General features: G+C 41.7%; 1 protein-coding gene and 2 non-coding genes across 5 annotated transcripts in view; all 3 read left to right on the plus strand.

The window, feature by feature from the left end:
* The window catches only part of LOC142385517 (NLR family CARD domain-containing protein 3-like), a 369,716-nt gene that overhangs the window by 230,380 nt on the left and 125,721 nt on the right, over positions 1 to 13,615 (plus strand). The gene's annotated exons all lie outside the window — the stretch shown is intronic.
* On the plus strand, positions 9,393 to 9,466 carry trnai-aau (transfer RNA isoleucine (anticodon AAU)). Its single transcript has one exon. It is a non-coding gene; the product is annotated as a tRNA-Ile (tRNA).
* trnai-aau (transfer RNA isoleucine (anticodon AAU)) lies at positions 10,779 to 10,852 on the plus strand. The gene has a single exon. It is a non-coding gene; the product is annotated as a tRNA-Ile (tRNA).

Raw genomic sequence — 13,615 nt, forward strand, 5'->3', positions numbered from 1 at the left:
CGCTGCGCTCCGGCAAATTGTGAATCGGATGAATTCAAACTGGATTAATTAATAGCTGTAAAGAAGCGGGTAGGTTGTTGAGCAATCGCCAATAGTACCTCTTGCGTCTTATCAGCCATCCTTCAATGCATTGGGGAGAGGAACACTGACGGGAGTACGGGGTACACTAGACTCATTAAACATACGTGAAAATTATTTTCACTAGTCAAGGAGTAAAACGAATACTGATAATTGATTGACTGGCGAACATTAAAGTTCAACGATTGAATCAATCAGGCTTTCAAAAAAACTCTGAAATGAAAAAATCCAGTTCTATGAGGAGCACATTTTAAGTATATATGTTTATATCATTTTATATATCTGCCTAGAACTCTTTGGAGTTATCCGAGACCTCAGTATAAAGACATTTTGAGAAGAAAATTCAAATTCGTTTATGAAATTGGCCACAGGAGATTATTATTGAGAGGTCACAGCGAAGCTGATAAATACACGTCAGCATCTGTTGCTTTGGTCAAGAAACTATATCACAAGGCTTGTAGGGAAAACACATTTTGTATTCCATATATTGCCGACACCAACATCTCCTGAAAAATTAAAAGTCTAAATGAAAGAAATTGATAATTTAAAAATGTGAAGATTTGAACGGTGACTGACAAAACTTTGATCGACTGACTTGGTGTGAGTGTGTGGGACCGGTCTCTGTTGTCTGTCAATGTGTGTGAAATCCTGCTGTTTTATGTGAATGTAAAAAAACAGAAGAAAAGAAAAAAGGTTCTGACTCATATCATCCCTTGACTTTTGAGTATTCGTAGTATTTTAAGTTAAACTCAGATTTGCTTCATTGTTATAATTTGCTTCATTGTTATAATTTGCTTAATTGTTATAGTTGCCACATTAATAACTTGTGGAGATAAGGAGTTGTTACAGTGAAGTGCTGTGATTTTTAAACGCTGAATGTTGATTTCTTTAAGATTGTGTATGTTGGTTGAGTGCACCTTGTTATTATTGAATTATTGAATACTGCTGTGATTGGTGTCAAGTTTCTAAAGTTCTATTTTCAACGGACTTGTTGAAGGTGTTTGGATTTCAGGGGGAGACAGAGAGTGCTGCGCGCTCCCGCGGCTGGTGTTTAGGCGCGTGGTTTGTCCTTGACAGTTTTCTGCTGCTTCAAATGTTCGTGTGTGATCACACTTTCTTTCCTTGTGTCTTCCAGGGGCACTTTATGGTTGAACTGTAATAATTATTAGTTTTCTTTAGGTAATGTGCTAATTGCAGAGTTGTTATCAGTCGAGTAAATGTTGGTTTCGCAATTCCTAAGGGAGAGTTTCTGTCCTTAGGCCATTGATTCATCACGTCGTTCGACGTGAATGTGACATTCCTGATAAAGAAAGTTTTTCGCTTATGCATTGTTTCTGTATCTTTTGATTTGTAGTTTCCCTGTCCACAGCGTGTAAAATTTTTTTTCTTTCTCTTTCTTAACAAATGCCATTTTGAGGTGAAGAATAGTGCAACTGTTATTTCTGTGTTGTTTGGTTTGTATTTTTTCTCTGTCCAGCTGGAAAGTTTGTATTTCTTCCTCTTTCTTAACTTGTCACAAAAAGTGGGACAAACGCCATTTTGAGTTGGGGTGAGGTTCAATTGTTATGTCTGGTTCAATTGTTATGCTTGGGAGGAGTTAATAACAGTCTAGGAAGTAGATGTAATGGTGTGTTCATATTTGGTTGGTTACAATTCACGTGGTTCATTGGAGGCAGGCTTAGAGGTGTGTTCATATTTTATTGGTTAGTAGTTACGTGTCTCAGACGTGTTTCATTGGAGATAGATTTAGAGGTGTGTTCAGATTTCATTGGTCAAAAAAATTTTTTTTATTTCATTGGTCAGAATTGACGTAGCTGTGACGTACATTGGATCATCTGGATTGGTGGAGGACATTGTGTGTGGATTGGATCGGCAACGTCCGGATGTGAGCAAAAGTTGGGGCAACGCCTTTAGCCTGAGTCACTTCAAACAGAGTAAGCATTAACTGAGCTTTCGATTAGCAATAAATTAACATTGCGTAGCATTAGCAATACATCAAGTATTGATTAGCAATAATTAGTATTGATTAGCAATAACTAGCATTGTTTAGCATTGATTAGCGTTAATTAGCAATTAATAGTATTGATTAGCAATAACTAGCATTGATTAGCAATCACTAGCGTTGAATAGCATAATTAGCATTCAATTAGCATTGGTCAACAAGGAAGCTAGTATTGATTAGCAATAAGTAGCATTGGTTAGCATTAGTAGCATTTGTTAGCATTTCGTTAGCCATAATTAATATTGATCAGAAATACAATTAGCATTGATTAGCAATAGTTAGCATTGGTTAGCATTAGTAGCATTTGTTAGCATTTTGTTAGCCATAATTAGCATTGATTAGAAAGACAATTAGCATTGATTAGCAATAGCAATAAGGCAAATATTGGTTTAAATCTTAATTAGCAATAGGTTAGCATTTATTAGCAACAGCTAGGAAGCTAACAGCAATTGGCATTGGTTAGAAGTCAAAAAGCTAAATTAGCCTAACATTGAATTAACATTGGTTCAATTAAAAAAAAAAACAACCCAGAGCATAAGCTTTCAAAGCTAACATAGGCTAACCTTAACATTAGCATTGACAATATCCAATCCAATAATTAGCTGCATCTAAGCTAAATTTAGCCGAGCATTAAATTAGCATTGATTAGAGTTAAATAATTAAGTTAATTTAAATTGACTTTCAAAAAAAAAGAAAAAGAAAAGGGGGAATACGAATAATAAATAAGGAAAATTTAGGAAATAAATAAGTAAAGAAAAAGTCAAAAGTCAATAGAAGGGAACTAACTAGGTGAAACAATCGATGTAACACCAACAATAACCATCAGCGCCAAACATCCTGAACATTCCAAAGATATTAAAAAGATATCTCTAAAATGGGAAAAACGAACAAAAAATAACGTCTCATCCTGGCCAAAAGGTGGCAATCTCAATGTAACTACCTGTAAGATTATGGAACAAAGGATTAAAGCTTACAAATCAAAGGACGAAAGCAAAAAGAGTCAGGGAAAGAGAGAGCTTGAATTAAAAGTTTTACATTTCTTTGAAAATGCAGAGCTATATCCAACACTGCCAGGAGCAGTAAACATACAAGGAGATTCTGAAATAAAAGATCACAAAATATCTCATGAACGTCCAGAACCACAAATAGCTACATCAAGCAGTCATGGAGCTCCTGAGCCAGACACCGTCTGTAATTCGGATCAGGCAAGGGGACAACTCCCACAATACCAAAGATCACCAGAACTGGCATCTCCAGTTCAAAAGGCATCTTCTGAAGAACATAAGAGTCCAACAGCGTCAGCACCGAGTTTGATAGAAATGACGCAGGGACAGTATGTGCCGTGGCAGACGCTCGACCTAGGGGGGCTGGTTGCCAGACTGCCGGACATTCACACAGGTGCAAGTAGATGGATAAGAGCTTTTGAACAAGAGACTGTGCATAAACTGTTGTCTGTGGGACACATTAAGGCAGTGTGGGCAGTGTGTTTTGGAACTTCTACCAAGGAGAGCATTTTGAGACACAGTGAGAATGACTGGATGTTAAGCCACCGAGCTTAATGCATATCGAGCTGCACTCTGGAGAGCGTTACGAGCTGAGTTTCCTGCGGGAGTGGACCTCGAAGCATTAAAGGGGGAACCACTGTCAGGAACAGAGAGTCCGGCTGTGTACATTGCACAACAATTGAAGAAATGGACACAAGAGTCTGAGGGAGAAATCGAGAAGAGCCCAGCTTGGGTGACATTGTTCAGAATTTCCATCAAAGAGGCTCTGCCTGCCTCAGTTCAGGGGAGGCTGGAGGATGTGGTGGGGTTGAATTCAATGTCACATGGACAATTCCGAGACCACGTGGTGCATGCAGTAAACAAATACAGAAAAGAACTGAAACGGAAGGAGCAGGAGAAGGATATGCAAAGAGAACTTGCACGGTTGCAGTTAGAAGAACTGCAAGCAAAGCAAGAAGTACGAAATGAGGCCATAACAGTGGGGGCCGCTGAACAGCCATCACAGAGGCAAGTCCATCGTCGACCCTGTCAAAGGTCAAGAAGAGGTGCACCTGGAGGACGAAGGTCCTCGGGGGCATGTTGGGCCTGTGGCGAGAGGGGACACTTTGTTTACAGCTGTCCGAGAGCACCGAGAAACCCGAGTGTTCGGCAGGACCGTGGCCAGTCCCTGCGGGGCGGAGCAAGTGGCCCGGCAGGTCCAAGGCGTTCCTCTGGCAGAGGAATCCCAGTATTGGTTTACATTGACATATAGAGGTAAGAAGTACACTTACATCAGACGTACTCAAAAGGGTTTAAAAACCGCCCTCAGGTGTGTCATTATTACAAAACAAAACAAAGTTTTTAAGTTAAATGTGTCACGACTACTAAGTTTCTAAAACTTGAATTTAAATAGGTCACTGTTACTAGGACACAACAAAACAAAGTTTCTGAATTTAAAATTTAAATGTGCCACTATTACGAAGTTCTAAAATTTGAACGGAACAAAGTTTCTAATTTAAATTTTAGCATTGATAGTCTGAATTAGAGTATCTATTTAGCCCATAGGGAATTACTGATATCTCTCCATCCCACTTGGAGGGAGTAAGAAAAGCGCCATGTCCAAAATAAATAAATAAATAACAAATGAATAAATAAGTCAAATTAAAATACAACAAGTATGATCTTCTTTTGGGAGGATTATGCAATAAAATGCGCTTCCTCTGGAAGGAATCATGAAAGATCCAAAGATCAAAAGTTGAAAGCACAACTGGAGAGGACAACCGAGGCTAAGTTAGCCTTTGAAAATTTGAAACAGAATTAGCAAGAGTCATCCGAAACGGGCAACATTAGTCTATGAGAAGCCATTTTTCTTATATGTCTCCAATAAAAACCATAAGATTTCAGAACTAAGAAATCAGAGTAGGTATGTTGTGACTCGGACAGGATGTTTGCAGGTTGTGCATCTTTTGACACGTCCAGATGTGAATACAGAAGTGTGCTACATCGGGATCTGCGGATGTCATTCCACGTGAGTTTGAAGGAGAACCACATGAGCGTGTGTCAGAAGCTGTGAGATACATTAGACTGAGACCTGACTTAGGAGCAACTTCACTTGTGCAGGCTGATGTCACTTATGTTGTGCATGGTTCATGTTGTGAGATCATTTGGGTAATCATGCAGGTTTTGCAGTTATGAAACAGGAAGGTGGAGAACTTTGTGACGGTGAAAGCTGAGAAGTGTGAACGGCCATGTTCGGCACAGTTGGCTGAACTGAAGGCATTAACGGAAGCATGTTGACTGGTGAAAGGTAAGGTTACGAATGTGTACACAGATTCTGCATATGCTCATGATATTTGCTATTTGTTTGAAGCAGTTTTGAAGCAGAGAGGGTTCAGGAGGTCAGACGGAAGTCCAGTGCGACAGGAGGTCCAAATGAAGGAGCGGATTGCAGTCATGAAAATTGAAAATTGGCAGTGATACAGTGTCAAATAATCGTGAAGGTAACAAAATGGTCGGTAAAGGTAATAACGCGGCTGATGAAGCAGCGAAAGTAGCATCAAAGTGCCAGCTTGCTGTTTTGGCACCAATGGTGTTACTGGAGCCAGAGGTCGCGCCATCACAAGGATATTGGTCATACATATTGGATAAATAGTCATAAATTTTTTTTGGTAAGAGAATTGATTCATCTACTTGTCATTCCATCAGAGATTAGTTCAAATAATGGTTAAGTGTTTGTTTATAAAAGTGCAAGAGGCATTCTGCAGCAGCTGCGAATCAAGCAGCGCTGTGGGGCCGTTTATCATCCACAGAGTCAAGGGATGCATGAGAGGATCAATGGAACCTGGAAAGTGAAATTGAATTGAATCTGTGCTTCAACTAAACTAACTAGATGCTTTGCCGCTTGCACTAATGAGATGTCCTATGCAGACTCATAGAGTCACGCACTAACACCGCATAAAATGCTAACGGGTCGACCCATGCCGGCACCTCAGTTCCCACTTGAGCAGGTGCAAACAGAGTGGACAGCGTACATGAAGCAACTAACTGCAATCCACAGAACAATCTATCCACAGGAGGAGTCCAGAGACTTGAGTTTCGAACAGCCGGTTGAGAGACCAGTGGTGCCAGGCGACCAGGTGCACATCGAAGTGTTCCGGAGGAAGTGGCTTGAGCCAAGACGGAAAGGACCGTACACAATGGTGCGAGCAACGTCAACAGCAGTTCAAGTGGAAGGTAGCAACACATGGTACCATTTGAATCACTGCACTAAGGTTCGGACTAAAGACACAGACGGAGTCGAGTCCGAGGGAAAGGATGAACAAAAGGAAGAGGTTAAGATTTCTGACACTGTGAGCATCCAGGTGTGGGTGTTGGCCGACAGCATGGGCTCAGGAGAACGAAGCCTGGAGATGTTGGACGGGATCCCGCAGACAGGAGAGGCTGGAAGGGTCCCGTGATGAAGCCACCCCGCAGGGAAGTAGCCAGCCTGGGTCAGATGAGTATGATGCAACAATACACACCCACTCAGACCATGCCACGCCACAAACTTTGCCAGCAATACACACTAGAGCTAGTCGTGAAGAGGTATCTGCTAAGCTTGAATTTAAGTTCATGGAATAAATGATTTGAGGAGGGGTGGATCATGGGTCCGGTGGAGGAGACGACCAGATCAACGCCTCTGGACGCCACAACAAAGGGGCAATCTGGTAAGATCATGTCAGATCGGGTCAGAAGTAGTTGTTCACAATGGTTGTAAGAATAGAAAGATTTTTTGGGGAAGGCTAGGGGGATTTGCTACCATTAGCACTACAGGACAGAATAATCATGTTAATCCAAGAACAGACGGAGTGTACATGCACAGGTAAAGTCGGGAAAACAGTGTAACTGTGGAAGATGGTTTAAGGCAGCACAGGATATGTGGTATAGTTGGGCATGGTACATTACGAGAGAACTGACAGCGACGGAGTGTCTCATATGTGCAGACGCTCCAGGAGCATTGCCTGTTGTTGTTCAAGAGCCACACACCTTCAGGGACTGTGCAGTGGTCCAGCAACGGGAATGCAGAGAAGGTAGGTTCACATCGGCAGAGGATAAATGGTTATTGTTTCCTATGTGTGGTATTAAATGCGGATTGATGTTTGGGCCAAATAAATTACATAGTTATTTTCAAAATAAGGGAGGGCCACAAATTGGAGTCTTCTTGTGCTGAATTTAATCTGAGTACATCACAGGATGGGCCTCCCACTGATGATAGAGTAGATTACGATGGTGAGTTTGAATGCTTTTGGAACTCACGTAGGTAGTACTACTGTTAAATGAAAACAAGATTTATTGGGATTTATTTATTTGGATCAAAATGTGAAAATATAGAAATGATCATTTTAACTCTATATCTTTTTGGGGATCAGACACACCCAGTAGCTGAGAGTTACTGGATGTGTGGAGATCATGTTTTGTTAAATGTGCTACCCAACATGTGGATAGGTCTTTGGGCACTGGTGAGGATGAATACATCGGTTGTGTTAGTGTATGACAAGGTAAACGAGATGCGAGGTTTGGATGTGGAAAAAGGGAGAGTTAAAAGATCTAGTAATGGCTACATCAGGGATAAGCACGTTTACTTGGATGCAATATGACAGCCGAGAGGGATTCCTTTGAGCTCAAAGCACGCAGGGAGGTTGCAGCTGGATTTGAGGCTGGTTTGCAGTGGATCACAATTGACAAAATGGGGAGTGGACTAATTACATATAATACAACCAACAGGGAATTCTTAGCTACACGAGTGAAGGGTTTGCAGGCTTTGGAGAACAACTACATGAGACGAGTATGATGGCTTGGTAGAACAGACAAGTTTTAGAATGGATATTAGAAGGGAAAATTGGTGTTTGCCAGATGGTTGGGGAAAATGTTGTACATTTATACCCGGGAACACTGCGGCTCATGGAGCGTTTACAACGGCCGTGAAGGAGTTCAGAGAACGGAGAGAGGAGCTGACGTGTGATGCTGGTGGAGGTGAACGGTGGTGGACTGGTCTGTTTGGGATGTTGGGAGAAGGGGGAGCGATGACAGTTAAGGCGGGAATAGCAATATTGTTGATAGTGAGGATGGTTTCCCTATTGGGGTGTTGCATTATACCCATTCTGAGAAGGTGTTTGCTGCAAGTGATGTTCAAACGAACAGTGGAAGGAATCAGGAGGCAGATGACCATGCGAGACCAGGTCTGAGGACCAACACATGGGAGAGCGGGTCAACGAATGAAGGTTATCAACGGACGGTTCACAAGTTTCTTTCTTCGAGGGTGGAACCAAGTTTAGTCTGACAGGGAGAAGAGATGCTGAAGATCTCTTTGATTGGGAGTGACGTACTGGCGACCTCTCCTCCCAGAGTTAGCTTAGCAGTTCCAGACCCAGCCGGACGGATGTTCGGCCAGAAGCAGACGACACCAGAGTACAGGAGATGGGACGGGACTGGAGGAGCTGCATTACATTGCATTTTATTACTATTGTTGTGTGATAATCCATAATTTTATGTATTGTACTCGATACAAAACGGTGATTAACTGATTTGAAGGTGGTGTATTCAGTCTATGTGTATTATCAATCAAAACTGATCACTGATATGTCCATTGCCAATTGTGTCAGTCAACTGTTCGGAGTGCGACCTTGGTAAAATGGTCGGTCGCCAGTGGGGGGGGCCGTAGGTGAATTTTCCCAAGATAAGAACATGAGTTACGAAAGTTACGAAAGTAGCAGCCGGTGGGTTTTTCGCACCTATGCACTGCGAACAGTGGACAAGTGTGATGGCAATGTAAAACTTGTAGTGTTGTTGAATTCAATATCGTGTAATTTAATTTAATCATTTAATGTGATTCGAGTACACGCATATGTATATTCCTTTTCATTTATTCAAAATGGTCCCGTTGATTGATATTGTAGAATTATTAGAATAATTTAGTGTTGATTATGTTAGTTAATTCTTAATTAACTATGTGGGATTACTGGTAAAAAAATCAAAACTTAAGCTGATGTTGCGCAGTGATCTTGGCTTCCCCTACTGCCTATACTCAACCTATACAAAAAGAAGAGAGACTTGAATGAGTAAGTTCTATCACGTCGAGTCATTGGAGCATATAACAAATGATAAAATAATTGCATTGAAAGGATTTTTTGAAGAACTAAAAGTCTTTCAACTCACCTGCTGATAATATCCAAATCCGCAATACCAAAGGCAAGCTGTATAGAATGTTTGTGTGACTTAAATAGGTAACAGAGAAAACACTGAGAGCACTTATTCTGGCACAAAATTGCTCATAGAGAAACTCAAAAACTGGCCGGTTAGCTCAGCTGGTCAGAGTGTGGTGCTAATAACGCCAAGGTCATGGGTTCATTCCCCATACTGGCCACGAATATCAGCAACAACAGTACATGTGTAGCTGCCCTTCCATAACATATGACTTTTAAAGATCTATCAATATATTTGATGCTGCTTGTCCTGGAACGGATCACAGGGGAAGCGGTGTGAGCAGACATCCCTAGCCCCGCTTCTCACAGGACATAATCTACACCTCTTCTCGGCTGGACACACAGAAATACCAATGCAAGACCAGCAATGCTTTATTTCTTGTGAGTCCTGGACCTTCCCTCAGGCCTCCTCACCGTGCAACTGATCCAAAATATCTCCCGTGGGGGGAATCTACACGATACTCTGACCAGATGCCCATACCGCCTGATCTGGCTTCATTCAAAGAAGAGCGGCAGAGACTGTATTCTCAGCGTATTCCAGATGACTACGCTTATCACCCTGATCCAAGAGGGTGAGCCTAATCACCACAGAGTGGAAGATGATTTCAGCCCTTATGCATTCGCAATCTCATTCATTTAGTCACCACTCATAAGGAGTTACCAGAGGTGAGCGTTGGAAGGAAGATCGACTGGTAGAATGAAATCCTCCAGTCGTGGTCAAAATGGTCTGATCCCTAAACTCTTCCACTTGAGGCAGCAACTGGTTCTAAGCAAGAAGAGGGCCCTCGACCTTTTTCCAACAGAGGATCAGAGCCTCAGACTTGGAGGCACAATTTTATTCCTGGCTGTGTCACACTTGGCAGCAGACCACCCCTGTACCGGCCAGGTGACTCATGTGAGACCATGTGGCCTAACGGACAAGGCGTCTGACTTCGGATCAGAAGATTGAGGGTTTGAGTCCCTTCGTGGTTGTCTTGTTTAGTTGCATGCTGTCATATATGTACAGAAATCAAGAGCACTGTACTAAGTACTAACCAAATAAACACATGGTGAAAACTGCTAAGTACTTTGCTAGTTGTACTCCATGTCAGAAATCCTCTGAATGGCATGCCATTAAAGTCAGAGGACTTTACCAGTCTGTTACTGGTAAAAAATCCAAAGTTAAGCTGATGTTGCGCAGTGATCTTGGCTTCCCCTACTACCTATACTCAATCTATACAAAAAGAAGAGAGACTTGAATGAGTAAGTTCTATCACGTCAAGTCATTGGTGCATATAACAAATGATAAAATAATTGCATTGAAAGGATTTTTTGAAGAACTAAAAGTCTTTCATCTCACCTGCTGATAATATCCAAATCCGCAAAACCAAAGCCAAGCTGTAAAGAATGTTTGTGTGACTTAAATAGGTAACAGAGAAAACACTGAGAGCACTTATTCTCGCACAAATTTGCTGATAGGGCAGCTCAAAATCAGGCCGGTTAGCTCAGCTGGTCAGAGCGTGGTGCTAATAACGCCAAGGTCATGGGTTCAATCCCCATACTGGCCACGAACATCAGCAACAACAGCACATGTGTCGGCGCCCTTCCATAACACATGACTTTTAAAGATATATCAATATATTTGATGCTGCTTGTCCTGGAACGGATCACAGGGGAAGCAGTGTGAGCAGACATCCCTTGCCCCGATTCTCACAGGACATAATCTACACCTCTTCTCGGGTGGACACACAGAAATACCAATGCAAGACCAGCATGGTTTATTTCTTGTGAGTCCTGGACCTTCCCTCAGGCCTCCTCACCGTGCAACTGATCCAAAATATCTCCCCTGGTCTTTTTCCTGGCGCACCCTAGGTAGCAGCCTGTTGCAGCAGCTCCCGGTGATTTTTTCACCTTTTTATCACTTTTTCTTAGTTTTGTGTTTCTTTCTTTTAGTATTTATTCAGAAACATCCCCTACAATGGCCACTTTTTGTTTCGGGAGTTTTTTGGTTTGTTTTCTCCTCTTTTCATCACTTTTTGTCACGGTGAGCCACGGCATTGTTTACACCTGCGACCAGCTGATAGCCCTGTGTAAACCTGCGCTACTGCCCGGAGCGAGGCAGGACATATCGAAGGAGCTGCAGAGGAGACGCCGGGGCTGCAGAGCTGGAGTCTGGCGGAGAACCAGGAAGAGGATATTTAAGCCTGCAGTGCCAGCAACAATAATTGGCAACGTGAGGTCACTGGGGAATAAAATGGACGAGCTCGGCGCGCTGATAAAGACCCAGCAGGAATACCGGGAATGCAGAAAAGGAATAAAATTATATCAAAGACTTGTGGAAAGAAGTAGAATGATGTTAAAGTGAATAAAGCTGTAAGCAGCAGGAGGAAGCAGAGACGTCTGCACTCTTCAGAAGCAGGAAGTGAAAACCATTGCAGGCGCCTACATCTTTGTCACCATTTAAAAAGGAGTTCTGGAAAAATATTTTACTTTCAGATGACTCCACGAGACGAACTAAAAATACAGAGACAGCTGTACACAGTTTTAGCTTCAACAGTCACTGCTCCTCCCCATGTGGAGAAAAGGCATTGCAGCTCACTTCCTTGATTAAGGACATTACTACTTTGTTGTTATGGCTGGGGGTGGTGTTACTTGGCTGAAAACTGGATAGGACCCTGCTGGCAACTGGCTGTAGAGAGCCATCATTTTGAGTAGCTGCATCTATAAGAATATGCAGCTCCAAATAGTTCCCTCCAACTTAAATCCATTTCCAAACATCACAGGATGTTTCTCCCTGGTTCCCTTCCTTAGGATGGCCGAGATGTAGAGTGTGCGTTGGTTGTATCAGAGTTAGTGGTTAAGTTCAGTTATTATATCAGTCATATCATCTATTATTATTATTATACTGCATTAGAATATATCGCAATTAGGTTAGAATAGTGTTAGAACAGTTATATAGGATATACAGTGAACCCTCGTTTTTCGTGGGGGTTACGTTCCAAAAAGAACCCATGATAGGCCAAATCCGTGAAGTAGTAACCTTTATTTTTTTACAAATAACTACTGTACTGTAAAATAATAATTTTAATCATCACTACGAACTGAATGCTTCAAATTGCGGAGATCAGCACCGCCCCACCGCGACCCGAGTCATTGGATTAGAACGGGAGAAAACAAAAAATGATTATGAAAAAAAATACAAATTACAGTGGGACAAATAGTGACTCACGTGTATTTCACTGCTCTTCTGACTCCGCTCTGTAGCGTTTTTTTTCTTCTAAAGCCCACGGTGCAGGTGTGTTTTTTCGAGAGAAGAACATAGTTGTTGTCGCTCTTTTTTCTTCTGGGCATATTAAACCGCAACGTTATTGACACACATTTTTTTTAAATAAAAACCAATAACTTATATTTGTCTTGTTGCCCATACTGCTCGGTTGCAGTTTATTCCTGACTCCCGGTCCCATAAGCACTTTCATACTCCCAGTTCCATAAGCACTGTAGTCAGTGTACATCATTGATATATTTCATTTGAGTGATCAACACCATAGCACTCAATACTACTTCCATATATGCAGTTTTCACACATTTATTTTCATTGAGACACAGTGACAACAATTGTTTATTTTATATTGCAGAATGCTCTAACTCAGGGTTAATTTAGTCTGTCATATATTCCTTTTGCACAGCAGGTGTCACTAGAGAGACCGTTTCAATGAGTCTTCGGGTAATAAACCTTTTGGCGAACCTTTGGGCTGGAAAGCCTCATTGGTTCCTGAAGCCTCGTTTTGCCATCATTACAGAACAACAGACACAATCCAGTTTTAGGACTTAACACCAAAAAGAGCAGACAAAATGCAAAACCTTTGGCCAGCCAAGCCGTCAGCACAGAAATCAGCAGGACTCCAACAGCTCCCATTGTTCCAGTCAGCAAACAACATCCCAACCCACCTGTGAGGTTTAAATCAGCTCCTCTGGGAGGTGACACAGCTGTTGCTCATCAGGTATAATTAGATTTAGAAGATTCAGGGCTCAATCAGATAATAGTGAATTAAAAATACCAAAAGTGGATTTAAATAGTAGTATTGAGGATTTTAATCTTTATATATGTAATGCTATTGTAGAAGTGGCTAGTCAAACTATAAGGATAAAAGGTGGGAAAAAGGAAAGGAAGTTGGTACCATGGTGGACAATAGAATGTACTGCAGCTATTGAAGAAACAAAATAAAGCCTTTAAAGTATTAAAAAGATATCATAGCCCTCAGAATTTGAATGAATTCAAAAAATTGCAAGCAAAGGTAAGAAGAACTGTTAAAAGTGATTAAAAGAATGAA

The sequence above is a fragment of the Odontesthes bonariensis genome, chromosome 8, assembly GCF_027942865.1.
Source record: "Odontesthes bonariensis isolate fOdoBon6 chromosome 8, fOdoBon6.hap1, whole genome shotgun sequence".
Classification (NCBI taxonomy): domain Eukaryota; kingdom Metazoa; phylum Chordata; class Actinopteri; order Atheriniformes; family Atherinopsidae; genus Odontesthes; species Odontesthes bonariensis.